The 15,022-nt window shown below is 46.9% G+C and overlaps 1 long non-coding RNA gene across 1 annotated transcript in view; it reads left to right on the forward strand.

The window, feature by feature from the left end:
* The window catches only part of LOC127205824 (uncharacterized), a 31,635-nt gene extending 16,942 nt beyond the window's left edge, over positions 1-14,693 (forward strand). Inside the window, exons 2-3 of the long non-coding RNA XR_007832688.1 lie at positions 4,002-4,115; positions 14,517-14,693. This is a non-coding gene — a long non-coding RNA (uncharacterized LOC127205824). The remainder of the gene's footprint in view (positions 1-4,001; positions 4,116-14,516) is intronic.
* Positions 14,694-15,022: the final 329 nt, after the last annotated feature.

Below are 15,022 nucleotides of genomic sequence, written 5' to 3' on the forward strand. Positions count from 1 at the left end.
TCCTACCTTTAACTCTGTCCTCTTGTTTTGTTCTAACCCCCTATAAGATCCTTTACGGAGGCCCACCACCCCTGTCTACAATGCTTAATTCTTATCATCCTTTTGCTTCCAAAACTGATTTACAGGCTTGCCTAAAAGGGCTACAAGTGGTGCAGGCCCAAGTTTGGGCCCCTCTTGCCGAGATCTACAAGCCTGGCCACAACCAGACGGGGCACCCTTTCCACATTGGTGACTCAGTCTACATCAGGAGACACTGCTCTCAAGGACTTGAACCCAGGTGGAAGGGACCTTACACCATACTCCTGACCACGCCCACCGCTCTCAAGGTAGACGAAATTGCAGCCTGGATACACGCCTCCCACGCCAAGGCCGCTCCCTCCGACTCTGACCACCGCACCAAATGGCAGCTCCACCGTTCCTAGGATCCTCTAAAAATAAGACTTACCAGATCTGGTCCTTGACTGTGCTTTTCTTATGTTGGCCCCAAAAATGACGGCTGACCCCAATCCCCATCAGCCTGTACAGCTCACATGGTAGGTCCAATCCCAAATGGGGGATATGGTCTGGTCGGTATCCCAAAAAGTCCCTCCCCAATACCTGGTGGGCCTGCAACACTGGACTCACCCCTTGTGTGCTAGTCCAGCTCATCCCTAAAATTTACTACCAGACTGCCCAGGCTTTCGAGGCCAACTTTGAGGTCACACGCCCCTCCCGCATTCAGAGAGAGCCATTCACTCTGACTCTGGCTGTCATGCTAGGCTTAGGAGTTGCGACAAGAATAGGGACAGGGACGGCAGCTTTAATTCGAGGAACCCAACAGTTCACCGAGCTTAGGATAGCTATAGACGAGGACCTCCATGCCATAGAACAGTCCATCACTAAATCAAGAGTCCCTCACGTCACTATCTGAGGTAATCCTGCAAAACAGAGGGCTAAAATTGGTGTTTCTCAAAAAAAAAAAAAAAAAAAAAAGGAGGTTTATGCACAGCTTTAAAAGAAGAGTGTTTTTATGTAGATCATTCTGGGGTAATTAGAGATTCCATGACCAAGCTCCGAGACGAGAATGGGAGGCCCACCAGAGATGGTTCGAAAAATGGTACAGTCAGTCCCCTTGGTTTTCCACCCTGATATCGTCTATCACTGGACCCTTGATTCTACTCATGCTCATACTGACCTTCGGCCCTTGCCTCTTAAACCACCTAATGGCCTTTTTCAGAGATTGACTTAATGTCACTCAGGCCTTAATCCTGACCGAAGTGCTTAAAACTCAGGAGTCTCAAGATGGAGACTCTTTGCAGCAAGAGGTGGAAATGAGAAACTGTAAACCTAAACTTCTGACCCCAGAGGCTTCTCCCAGTTCTTGGAACTGCTAACCTCAAGAATTCCACCTAATTCCCAGAATAGTTACATACAAATTTACAGATATCAGATGTCCTCACAAGAAGTTCCCCTAGGCCAGATGTCCTAATATCCATATGGATTCCAGTGAGTGATAAGCAACCCCACCTGCCTTGTGGTTTTTGCCTTTAAAACTAGCCTGTAACAGCTACTCGGGGTCCTTCGCCTCCTGAGGGCTGAGGGACCCTGACACATCAACAATTGGGACTTCTGGTGTGTCAGTAATAAATTTTACCTATACCTCTCAGCTGGTGTGACTTGAGTAGTTTCTCGCGGTGACCCCCTTCCCGAATTGGACTCCCAGGATCCAACATTTTGGGCCAGGGTCCAACATTGACACAGTCCGTAGAAAGTGAACAGCTGGGGTTGGGGAGATGGCTCAGCTGTAAGAGCACTGACTGCTCTTCCAGAGGTCCTGAGTTTAATTCCCAGCAACCACATGATGGCTCACCACCATCTATAATGTGATCTAATGTGCACTGTATACATAATAAATAAATCTTTAAAAAAGAAAGAAAGAAAGAAAGAAAGAAAGAAAGAAAGAAAGAAAGAAAGAAAAGAGCCGGGTGTGGTGGCGCATGCCTTTAATCCTAGCACTCAGGAGGCAGAGGCAGGTGAATTGCTGTGAGTTCGAGGCCAGCCTAGTCTACAAAGCGAGCCTAGAACTGCCAAGATAACACAGAGAAACCCTGTCTTGAAAAACTAAAAAAAAAAAAGAAAAAGAAAAAAAGAAAGTGAACAGCTGGATGGGGTGGCTCATATCTGTAATCTCAGCACTGGGGAGACTGCCAGGAGGATTGCCTCAAGAGCCAGACCAACCGGGGCTATAGAAAAATGGTGAGAAGGAAAGAAGAGACCCACGGGGACATTGGAGATGTTAACTCGGTCTGTAGAGTGCTTGCCTGGAAGGCAGGGAACCCTGAGTTTAATTCCTCGCACAGCACAGCACATTACAAGGCATTCCCAGCACTTGAAGGATGCCTCTGTCCCAGAAGAGAATGGAGTTAGAGGGGCTTTTGCAGGAAGCGTCAGAGTCCCTTGGTCTTCCAAGAGGCTCAGAAGTTCAAGGTTATCCTCGGGTTTATAGCAAGCCCGAGTCCCTGTTAAAAGAAGAATGAGGTGTGTGTGGGTGTGTAAACTTTCCAGTGCACATGAGGAGCACAAAGTACTCCTGTCGTAAAGGAAAGAACCTGTACTTCTGGCCAGGCTAGAAGAAACGCTATCTTCCAAGCTCTGAGGCTCCGAGCAGTCACCAGATCCCTTTGAATCCCAGTTTCCTCGTTTGCACACCCTAGGCTTGTCAGAACATTCCAGAAGATTTACCCAGACACAGAGCCCTTCCTTATCCTGGTTTACTGCTGTTCCAAATCCCTGACGGAAAGGCAAAGACTTCCATGGAGCTGGGAAATGAGCAAAAGGTCAGCACCGTCCCCCTTCCCCCACCCCGAACCAGAAAGACTCTTGGCGGTGAGAGCGTTTGAGCTTTGAGTTTAAACGGAGGCAAAGAAATCTCACTTGAAATCAGGAAAGAGCTGAGAATAATGTTCTCATCAAAAAAATGTGTGGATCGCCAGGCGTGGTGGCGCATGCCTTTAATGCCAGCACTTGGGAGGCAGAGACAGACGGATTGCTGTGAGTTCGAGGCAGCCTGGTCCAGCGAGTCCAGGACAGCCAAGGCTACACAGAGAGAGACCCTGTCTCAGGGGGAAAAAGAAGTGTGGACCTTGAGTTGCTGAGATGGATTAGTAGGTCAAAGGGCTGCACAGGCCTAATGACCTCAGGTCTATCCCTGAAAGATGCTTGAGCACACACACACACACACACACACACAAGTAAGACTGGTAATATTCCTCAGTGGTGAAGATGTTTGCCATCAAACCTTAGTTCTATCCCCAGAATGCATAGGGTAGAGAAAACTGACACCAAAAGTTGCCTCCGACCTGCACAGATGCACAGTGGTACGTGGATGCCCTCTCCCCAACATACAGAAAAATGTAATTTCATTTTTAAAAAAATAAGCTAGAAACACACACATGGTCTTTGTTTTATGATGTTCCTCCTCTTCTAATCAATGCCACAGAAGGCTGAGACCCCCCCATCCCCTTCCCCACTCCCATTCCCCCATCCTACCCCCCCTCTCCCACAGCTATCACGGGACAAGAGTGCACTGCTTTTTTTCTGCAACAGTCTGTCCATGTACCTCATTTTGTAGAAAGTCCTTCTGACTCTTCTAGGGTGAAGCAACTTTGCTTTCGGTCACTCAGATCCTTCTAACATCTACTCCCAATCCTTCCTGGACCTGCTTTCTCAGCCTCCTCTCTCTAATTTGGCCAGGCCTGACCTTTAATGGTTATCCACAGAGTAGGGCACCCTGATAGTGTTGGACCCTGGCCCAAAATGTTGGATCCTGGGAGTCCAATTCGGGAAGGGGGTCGCCGCGAGAAACCACTCAAGTCACACCAGCTGAGAGGTATAGGTAAAATTTATTGCTGACACACCAGAAGTCCCAATTGTTGATGTGTCAGGGTCCCTCAGCCCTCAGGAGGCGAAGGACCCCGAGTAGCTGTTACAGGCTAGTTTTAAAGGCAAAAACCACAAGGCAGGTGGGGTTGCTTATCACTGGAATCCATATGGATATTAGGACATCTGGCCTGGGGGAACTTCTTGTGAGGACATCTGATATCTGTAAATTTGTATGTAACTATTCTGGGAATTAGGTGGAATTCTTGAGGTTAGCAGTTCCAAGAACTGGGAGAAGCCTCTGGGGTCAGAAGTTTAGGTTCTACAGTTTCTCGATAGCAGGTGCGGTTGCAGGCAAATCAATGATAGTATCAGTTTATGTTTAAAGATAAACCAAGAATTTAGCAAAATAGGAGCATAGCATTTATCACTCCATGACAGCCTGCCGTGTTAAACAGTGGAGCCTGTGGTGACTCTACAAATGACTGTAGTAATGGTACAGATTTCTTTCTCTCTTTCTTCCTTTCTTTCTTTTCTTTTCTTTTTCTTTCTTGAGACAGGGTTTCTCTGTGTAGTCCTGGCTGTCCTGGACTTACTTTGTAGGCCAGGCTGGCCTCCAACTCATAGACATCTGTCTGCCCCTGCTTCCTGAATGCTGGGATTAAAGGCATGTGCCACCACGCCTGGCTAGATGGCATCTCTCAAGAGCCAAGTATAGTGTCTTATGTCTGTCAACTCATTGCTCCTAGGTTGAAGCAGGGGGATTGCCATGAGTTTGAGGCCAGTCTGAGTTGGCCATATGTCTTAAAAAAAAAAAAAAAAAAGACCCTTTGACCTGCCAACCCATTGAGCTGTCTGCAAGTCATGCATAAAGCTCCAGGCTTCTAGCTTTTGTGAATCATCACCCATTGCTGTGGTGGACTTTTAGGGATTTAGCTGTTTTTGTTGTTGTTGTTTGTTTGTTTTAAGATTTATTTATTATTTATACAGTATTCTGCCTGCATATGCACACACTCTCCACAAGAAGGCACCAGATCTCATTATAGGCGGTAGTGAGCCACCATGTGGTTGCTGGGAATTGAACTCCGGACCTTTGGAAAAGCAGCCATTGCTCTTAACCTCTGAGCCATCTCTCCAGCCTGATTTAGATGTTTTTGAATTATCCATGCTCACACATATTCCTGTAAGTAAACCAATCAACTCAATGGTTCACCAAGTTGTATTTTGGTGGTATTGTTACTTTGGCCTGTCATCAGTTCATTATCCAGAGTAGGTATTTCTTCACGTCTCTCCAGAAAGTGTCACACCACAGTGCCACACACCTGTGCTCTGTGCACTTGGAAGGCTGAGGCAGAAGATCATTAGTTGGAGGCCAGCCTATTTTCCCAAAGAAATCAGAAAATGTTCTTAGTATCATAGCTTGAATCCAGTTCATTTTGTCCCTTAATCCCAGCACTCAGGGAGGCAGATTGCTGTGAGTTCAAGGCCAGCCTGGTCTACAAAGTGAGTCCAAGATAGCCAAGGCTACACAGAGAAAACCAACAACAACTAAACTAAACAAAGCCAATTCATTTTGTCAGCATCACTGAGACTGCCGTCTTGGTATTCGGGGTGGGACATAGGGCTTTATGTATGCTAGGCTAATGGTCTACCATTTGGCTGCATCTACTACCATGGTGTTCTGAGACAATATGTAGAGGCTGACCTTGAACTTCTCATTCTTCCTCTGGGCCTCGGCCTCTTGTTTGTTTGTTTGTGGTTTTGTTTTGCTTTGTTGAGACAGGGTTTCTTTGTGTGTAGCCTTGTCTGTCTGACCTGGCACTCAAGACCAGGCTGGCCTAGAGCTCACAGAGATCTACCTGCCTCTGCCTCCCAAATGCTGGGATTAAAGGTGTGTGCCAACCATGCCCAGTGGGCCTGAGCCTCTTGAGTGCTGAGGTGATTTGCATTCTCTAGGCCACCTGGTATTATGGAGTGTTTTTTCTAGGTGATGGGAGGCATATGCCCAACACTGGCAGGCAAGTTGTCTAGCTTTTTCAGTTCTTACTGTAACTAATTAGAACTGCATCATGGTCCTGGATATGTAGCTTAGTCGGAAGAGAGCTAGCTTAGCGTGCATGAGGTTCTAGGTTCAGTCCCCACCACCACATAAAGCCAGGTATCGTAGCACACACCTGTAATCCCACTTAGAAGATGGAGGCAGGAAAATCAGGAGTTCAAGGTCATCCTTGGCTAAATAGAGAGTTTGAGACCAATCTGGGCCTTTTAAAACCCTATTTCAAGCCGGGTGTGGTGCCGCACACCTTTAATCCCAGCACTCGGGAGGCAGAGGCAGGCGGATCATTGTGAGGCCAGGCTGGTCTACAAAGTTAGTCCAGGACAGCCAAGGCTACACAGAGACTCGAAAAACCAAACCAAACCAAAACAAACCAAAACAAAACAAAAAACCTATTTTAAAGACAGAAAAATAAAGGGGGGCTCAGAGGTTAAGAGCACTGGCTGCTCTTCCACAGGTCTTGAGTTCAATTCCCAGAAACCATGTCTCACAACTATCTATAGTGAGATCTGGTGCCCTCTTCTGGCATGCAGGTGTTACATGTAGGCAAACACTATATACATAATAAATAAATCTTTAAAAAAATACAAAATTAGAACTACATTTTCTGAATGTCTGGAAGTATGACTGGCAATTTTTAAAATTTTTATTTTTATTTTATGTGCATTAGTATTTTGCCTGCAAGTATGTCTGTGTGAGGATGCCAGATCTTGGAGTTACAGTTGTAAGCTTGCACTGTTGGTGCTGGGAATTGAACATGGACCATCTGGAAGAGCAGTCAGTGCTCTTAACTGATGAGCTATCTCCCCAGGCCCAAATCTGGTACTTTTAACAAAGTGTCTGAGAAAGGTAGTTTTCAGGTCTGTGTGCTGCTGCTGTTGCTGCTATGGGCCTGATACCAGGGGTGATGCTGAGCTGGGCCTGGCACCAGGGGTGTGAGGGGTGATACTGAGCTGGGCCTGGCACCAGGGGTGTGAGGGGTGATGCTGAGCTGGGCCTGGCACCAGGGGTGTGAGGTGCCTGTATACAGTATGAAAAGCTCCTCACTCTCCCAGCCCTGTCCCTCACGGCCCCATTCTATGTCCACAGCCTCTTCAGGTTTGGCACTTAATGATTTGGTGCATAAGGATGAGACATGTGGCCTTGGAAGTCACCTCCTTAGCTGGGCACAGTGGCTCACACCTGTAATTCCAGCACTCTGCGGAGGCAGAGGCAGGTGGATCTCTGTGAGCTCAAGGCTAGCTTGGTCTACAAAGTGAGTCCAGGACATCCAAGGCTACACAGAGAAACCCTGTCTCAGAAAAACAAACAAAAAATAAAGTCACCCCCTTGGAAAGTTTTCTGCTCACACATCATTTTTACTGTTTATATTTTAGTAGCTATTCTAGAACATTCATTTCAAAGTCTGCAAGACATTTCCCCCATATGTTTTTGGCTGTGGCAGATTTGAACCTCTCTTTTTAATTGCATATTTAAATATGTAAACAAGGGTAGGGCATGTGCTTGGGTATGCACGTGCATGCAGCACTGAACACATAGAGGTCCAAGAATACTTGCAGGACTAGGTTTTCTTCTTCCACATTCATGGTGTTGGGTTTCTGGCATTAAACTCAGATTGTCAAACTTGGTGACAAGCACCTTTACCCACTGACCCATCTCATCCACCGGCTCCAAATTTCAATCTTCTCAAGAATTTGATGTTTATGAACAAAGACAGCGAGGGCTGGAGAGATGGCTCAGCGGTTAAGAACACTGACTGCTCTTCCAGAGGACCTGAGTTCTATTCCCAGCAACCACATGGTGGCTCACAACCATCTATAATACGATCTGATGCCCTTTTCTGGCATATAGGTATACATGCAGGCAGAGCACTGTGTATGTAATAAATAAATACATAAATAATTTTAAAAAATAAACAAAGACAGTCATTTCTGGAAGTAATAGAGTATAGAAGTTGGAATATAAGAAAGTGGCAGGACAAGCACTTGCCTACCAGGCAAGAGGCCTTGAGTTTGACTTATTTATTTTTCTGTGTAATCCCCTGCTGTTCTGGAACTTTCTCTGTAGGCCAGGTTAGCCTCAAACTCAGCGATTCAGCTGCTTCTACCTCCCAGGTGCTAGGATTAAAAGTGTGCATCACCAAAACCCAGCCTGAGTTTGATTGTTAACACTGACAAATGAACAAGCAAACAAAGCAATATGAGAGCAGATGAACCACGGGACACTATTTATTGGATGGAAACACAGATTTGTACACGTGTCTTTTAATTTGGCCTTGCAATACGGTCTCATAAGAGTAATTACAGAATGTGCTTGGAGTTATGGAAACCTTTCCAGCTCAGAATACGCCTCTAAAGGTGGCTCCTGCAGGCCACACCCACCCTCTAGCAAAGTGGAAGTGTTCCATTTTACACTCACCACCTTGCCTTCTGAGTTGAGCTTTTTTTTTTTTTTTTTGGTTTTTGGTTTTTGATTTTTGGTTTTTGGTTTTTGGTTTTTCTAGACAGGGTTTCTCTATGTAGCCTTGGCTATCCAGAACTCACTTTGTAGACCAGGCTGGCCTCCAACTCAGATTGATCTTCCTGACTCTCAGCCTCCTGAGTGCTGGGGCCGAGTTGAACTTTAAGTTCTTGAGTTACAGTAAACAGAAGCCACTTAACTTATCACCAGGCCCTGTTCTTAAAGACGAATGGTCTGGAGAGCTTGTGTAAGAAAAAACGTTACAAACAGATGTTATTTGCTTCCCGAACTGAAGAGCTGTTCCCTCTAAGAAGTTAAACAGAACCATGACCCGTAACTCCTTGCTCAACCACCCCAACATCTTTTTTTCTCTTCAGGCTCAATTCAAATAATTACACTTGGGGAACGTGAAGTGAAGCCTCATCTTTGGTGTACCAACTTAACGAAAGCAGTGGTGAGAGTGCCCTGAAGGACCTGCTACCGGTGTGGGAGAGGGCCACTCTGACAGTGCTCCTGATGACCTGACGTGCTAGATTAGCAGAGAAACTGGCTGATCAACTGGCAAACTTCCAAAGCTGGTTCCAAGATGTGTTGGCTTTCTTTTGCCATGGGCCTTGGCTGGAGGTCCCACTCACAACAGTCTTCACGGCTGCTGGTCTCCTAGGTTTACACACTTAAAAAAATATTGTTTTTATTTTATGTTCATTGGTGTTTTGCTTGCATGTGTGTCTGTGTGAAGGCGTCAGATCTTGGAGGTACAGACAGTTGTGAGCTGCCATGTGGGTGCTGGGAATTGAACTCGGGTCCTTTGGAAGAGCAGTCAGTGCTCTTAACCGCTGAGCCATCTCTTCAGCTTCTCCCTTTTGTTTGTTTGTTTCTTCATACATTTTTATCTACCCAATTAGTATTCCTCACTTCCACCTTCCCAGAAAACTTTTGACCCTGGTGAGAATCAGGTAGCTATAGTGTCCTTGTTTTTTCTCCTTTGAGATAGGGTTTCTCTGTGTAATAGCCCTGGCTGTCCTGGACTCACTTTGTAGACCAGGCTGGTCTCGAACTCACAGAGATCTGCCTGCCTATACATCCTGAGTGCTGGGATTAAAGGCAGCGCCACCACGTAGTATCCTTTAAGGAAACTGGGTTTCAGCTGCTTGAGGCTGCTTCCTGATGACATGGAAGAAGGCACCTCCAGTTGTTTTTTTTTTTTTTTTTCCCCAGAAAACCGCCTTGTAAGAGCTTTCACAACACTGTAGGCTTTGCAGCTCTCTCGCTGTGTAAACTGGGCACTTGGGTACATGTTGGCACTCCTGTGGGAATTATTGTTTGGTGGTACAATTACTGCTGATTGTTTTATGGCTTTATAACTGTGTGTGGTGTGGCTGAGTATCAGTTCTGGGCTGAGATCAAAGAGTGGATGGCCTTCAGGATTTTCAGGCTAGGATTTATCCTTGAAGTAGGCAATGCAGGAAGGAGAGCCAAGGGTTTATGCATGAAAGAGGAGCTTACCTTCTCTGAAGCCTGTGCCTCAGCACATGGAAATGAGAGTTGGAGAGCCCTGTGTGTGAAACAGCTCCAGATTCTACTTCTGACTTCATATTGTGTAGCTAAGAGAAAAATACCCGGATAGTGTCTCCTGGTTACCCCAGAACCCTGCCAGGTATATGCTAGGTCTGTCCTCAACAATGCAATTCTTTTTTTAGGCTTTTCAAGACAGCATTTCTCTGTGTAGCCTTGGCTGTCCTGGATTTGATTTGTAGACCAGGATGGCCTCAAATTCACAGCGATCTGCCTGCCACTTGCAGTTCTGTTAAAAACACTGGGATTAGCCGAGCTTGGTGGTCCGTGCCAGCACTTGGGGAGACAGAGGCAGGCGGGATCTCTGTGAGTTCGAGGCCAGCCTGGTCTACAAAGTGAGTCCAGGACAGTCAAGGCTACACAGAGAAACTCTGTCTTGAAAAACAAAACAAAAAAGAAAGAAAGAAAGGACAATATCAAGACATCACAGGAGCCTCTCCCTCCCCTTCCCCTCCGTGCCCCCACCCCCCGCCCCCCTCCAATGGGGTTTCTCTGTGTAATAGCCCTGGCTGTCCTGGACTCACTTTGTAGACCAGGCTGGCCTCGAATTCAGTAATCTGCCCACCTCTGCCTCCGGAATACTGTGATTAAAGGCGTGCACCACCATGCCCAGCACATCTTTTGTTTGTTTGTTTGTTTTTGTTTTGTTTTGATTTTTTGCTTGTAGACGTTCCTGAATCTTCAGGACTGCACCCTCCATCCAACCCTCCCTCACGCTGGGTCAGATGGGGACACTTTGCCAAGACAGATCAGCAGTGGGGGCTAAGGATGTTGCTCGGTGGTACATTCCTGGCTTAATATATTCCAGGCCCTGGGTTTGAAACTGTGTATGTGTTGTGTCAGGGAGGAGGGGGTTATGGGGGAGGGCCAAGCTCTTCCTGGTGCACCATGATCTGACTGACATAGGAAAGGACACACTGGGCAGCTGGCTGATAGAGTGCTTCCAGGGTGGGACCTTTCCCAGTCAGGTCAATTGCCATCGATAGGGGACACGCAGAGGGACCAGTCTGTTAGACCAAACCTCTCCAACTCCTTGCTTCCCTTTAGGGCTCCACTCAGAGGCAAAAGCCACCAACCAAATGGTCATGGGTCCCACACCATAAACCTTGGGATATAGTATTTATCACCATTCTGTTGATAACAGGAGGGCTGTTGAAATGAAAAAGAAATAATAATTCTAAATCTCACAGGAGAGCTTGGGAGATCGATGAGGTAATTGATCTGAAACAGTTTGGACTCCCCGGGAACCAAAGTATGACATAAATTTAGGCTCCATCACTGGCTGGACCCCCATGCTAATAACTCAGAGCAGTTAATGAGAAACTCCCTTGGCTGTGTAGATGGTGGCATTGCATGTTGGAGCTCAGGGTAGAATAAAATCATGATTTCCTCCCCTCCCTCCCTGTCACCTCCTTCTTTCTTTTACATTTTTCTCTCTGTACCAAAATCTCTTTTTCTAAATTATTTATTTATTTATTTATTTTTGTTTTTTTTTTTTTCAAGACAGTTTCTCTATGTTATCTTGGCAGTCTTGGACTCACTTTGTAGACCAGGCTGGCCTTGAACTGACAGCGATCTGCCTGCCTCTGCCTCCCAAGTGCTGGGACTAAAGGCGTGCACCACCAGGCCTGGCTTGTGCCAAAATCTCTTAATGTATCCCTGGGTCACCTGTCTCTGCCTCTGGGCACCGGGATTACAGGCATGGATCATTATGCCTGGCCTTTGTGTGTGTGTGTGTGTGTGTGTGTGCGCGCGCGCGCGCATTTGGCCCTTCACATAGCCCAGACTGGCCCCAAACTAAGTAGCTGCTCAGGCTGGCATCCTTGTGCTCATCCTCCTGAGTGTTGAGATTACAGGCCTGTACCACTCTCAGCTTCTTTGCCATTGAATGATGCCCTAAGGGGAATGCCATCATACTGAAAGCATCTCTCAGTGGCTTCTAACTCAGCACTGGAGAGCCCAAGTTTCTGTTCCTGTGAATCCAAATCTTGTGTGCTCCTTGAACCAACACAGCAATGCCTGGCTGCCTAAAAGAACCTCAGCCACTCCCCTGCTTTGATAGCAATTGGGTTCTGTGTGAATAGCAATCGTGTCCCTGGTTCGTTGGCCAAAAAGAATAGCTATTCTCTGAACTTCTCCCCTTGCTTCACCCACCTCCTCCTTTCCCAGGAACCAGAATTCTTTAAAAGAATCTGCACTCTTTGCCACTCCTCCTGATCAGCCCTGCCCAGTCATTGTAGCAAGATGTGCCAGCCGGGGCCACTGGTGTCCTCTGTGTTCCCATTGTCACTGGCTGATTCTCTTTCACCCGCTCTTGCTGTCAGCAGTGTCTGAGTCCACTTATCGCTTTTCCTTACAACGCTCTGCCAACTTGGCTGCCAGAACCCCAGCTCTCCCAGCTCTCTGTCGGCGTTGCGCAACTCCTGGGGCCACATTTGTTTCTAGCAGGGTTTGGCACGTTACAGCCACAGGTCAGTCATCAGCCTACACAGGTTCTCCTGGACTTTACTGGAACACTGCTACATCTGCTTGCTCACACGCGTCTGTGGCTGCTTTGGGTCAGTAATGGAGGAATGAAGCGATGGCAGCAAGGGGCTTGTGGCCCGTGAAGGTGAAAATGTTCACTGTGTGGTCCTCAGTGAAAACGTGTGCAGAACAACGGCGTAGAGTGTCTGGGGCTGGCTTTGCCTTCTGCCTCACTGGCCACTCCTGGTCTCCTTTGCTTCTCTTAATTTTTCTGATCACTAATTCTCTGCCCTGACTCTCCTTCTATAAGTGATCTTTGGCTGAGTGCAACCCGGACCGTCCCCCTCCAATCATCACTCTTTCTGAAAGGGTCTCACCTAGCTAAGGATGGCCTTGAACTCCGGAGCCTCCTGCCTCTATATCCCAAACAGTGGGATCACATTTGGGAACAAACAAACCTGTGCTTACATATGCTTTCATCACCATGGGTTCAGGTTCACAGCTCCTCGCTAAATGGTAAGTTTTATAAGTAAAAATAAGAGGGCTGGAGAGATGGCTCAGAGGTTAAGAGCACTGGCTGCTCTGCCAAAAGTCCTGAGTTCAATTCCCAGCAACCACATGGTGGCTCCCAATCATTTGTACTGAGATCTGGTGCTCTTTTCTGAAGTACAGAAAGAACATTGTATACATAATAAATACATAAATCTTTTTTTTAAAGATATAAGATGATAAGATAAATCCAGGCGTGGTGGTGCATGCCTTTAATCCCAGCATTAAGGAGGCAGAGGCTGATGGATCATTGTGATTTTGAGGCCAGACTGGTCTACAAAGCCAGCCAGGACTACACAGAGAAACCTTGTCTTGAAACCCCCCCCCCCAAAAAAAAGATACCAGGCAAGAGACAGAGACAGAGAAAGCGGTAAGAAGAAAGAAAGAGAGAGCCATGAGGAGGGTCTATCCTTTTTGTTTTTTAAAAATATTTTTTATTAATTTATTCATATTACATCTCAATTGTCATCCCATCCCTTGTATCCTCCCATTCCTCCCTCCCTCCCATTTCCCCTTACTCCCCTCCCCTATGACTGTGACAGAGGGGGACCTCCTCCCCTTATATATGTTCACAGGGTATCAAGTCTCTTCTTGGTAGCCTGCTATCCTTCCTCTGAGTGCCACCAGGCCTCCCCATTCGGGGGATGTGGTCAATATGGGGCACCAGAGTTCCTGTGAAAGTCAGACCCCACTCTCCACTCAACTGTGGAGAATGTCCTGTCCATTGGCTAGATCTGGGTAGGGGTTTGAAGTTTACTGCATGTATTGTCCTTGGCTGGTGCCATAGTTTGAACAGGACCTCTGGGCCCAGATCTGCCCATTATAGTGTTCTTTTTGTAGGTTTCTAGGACTCTTATATAGCCTTGGGCAGGGCCATGCCTCCTCCCCCTTTCCTCTGCCCGCCCCCAGTGTCAGGCAATGACACAGGATCCTAACAGCAAAGTCTTCCCTTGTGCTTCCACAGGGCTTGAAATCCTGATGGGTCTTCAAATCTGCTCGCTCAGCAGCTCTTCAAAGATAAAGCCTACTTTGTGATAGATAGCCTTTATCTTTTGTTTGTTTGTTGGTTTATGAGACAGGGTCTCACCATGTTCACTAGGCTGGCTTCAAACTTACAGAGAGCCTCCTATGTATGCTCACCACTGACCTAGCATTGGGCTCCAGTCTCACCCTGGAAGGTGGCCTGACAAGTTGGAAGAACTAACCTGTTCTCGCAGACAACGCTTTCACAATATAAGTCAACCGTATCTCTTTATTGCTTTTGTTGGACCCTGGCCCAAAATGTTGGATCCTGGGAGTCCAATTCGGGAAGGGGGTCGCCGCGAGAAACCACTCAAGTCACACCAGCTGAGAGGTATAGGTAAAATTTATTACTGACACACCAGAAGTCCCAATTGTTGATGTGTCAGGGTCCCTAAGCACTCGGGAGGCGAAGGACCCCGAGTAGCTGTTACAGGCTAGTTTTAAAGGCAAAAAAGCAGGTGGGGTTGCTTATCACTGGAATCCATATGGACATTAGGACATCTGGCCTGGGGGAACTTCTGGGAATTAGGTGGAACTCTTGAGGTTAGCAGTTCCAAGAACTGGGAGAAGCCTCTGGGGTCAGAAGTTTAGGTTTTACAGTTTCTCACTTTATCTAGCTCACTCCAGGTAAAATCAGACAGTTCACGCCTCCTCCTACTGAAATACCTCCATGGTCTCACTGCCTCCTCCACCCCACCTGTCTCATGTGGTCCCAGCTGCCCAGGCCGCCTTGTTCTTTGTGGCTAACTCTATGTTTTTATGTTTTCCTGCTATAAAAGTTTTTTAGGAAAGGAGTGGTGAGGTGGCTCAGTGGGTAAAGAAGCTTGCCACCAAGCCTAATGACCAGACCAGGCAGAAGAAGAAAATCAACTCCCGCAGGTTACCCTCAGACCAAACTACACATATACCCACACACCCATGTACCCATCCCCCACGTACAAAAAACCTAAGTGTAATAAATTAAACGTGGAATGAGAGATTGAGTGCTTTTTTTTTTTTTTTTTAATTAATGGCAGAGTGTAGTGGCGCACGCCT

Source organism: Acomys russatus, chromosome 22 (assembly GCF_903995435.1).
Source record: "Acomys russatus chromosome 22, mAcoRus1.1, whole genome shotgun sequence".
Classification (NCBI taxonomy): domain Eukaryota; kingdom Metazoa; phylum Chordata; class Mammalia; order Rodentia; family Muridae; genus Acomys; species Acomys russatus.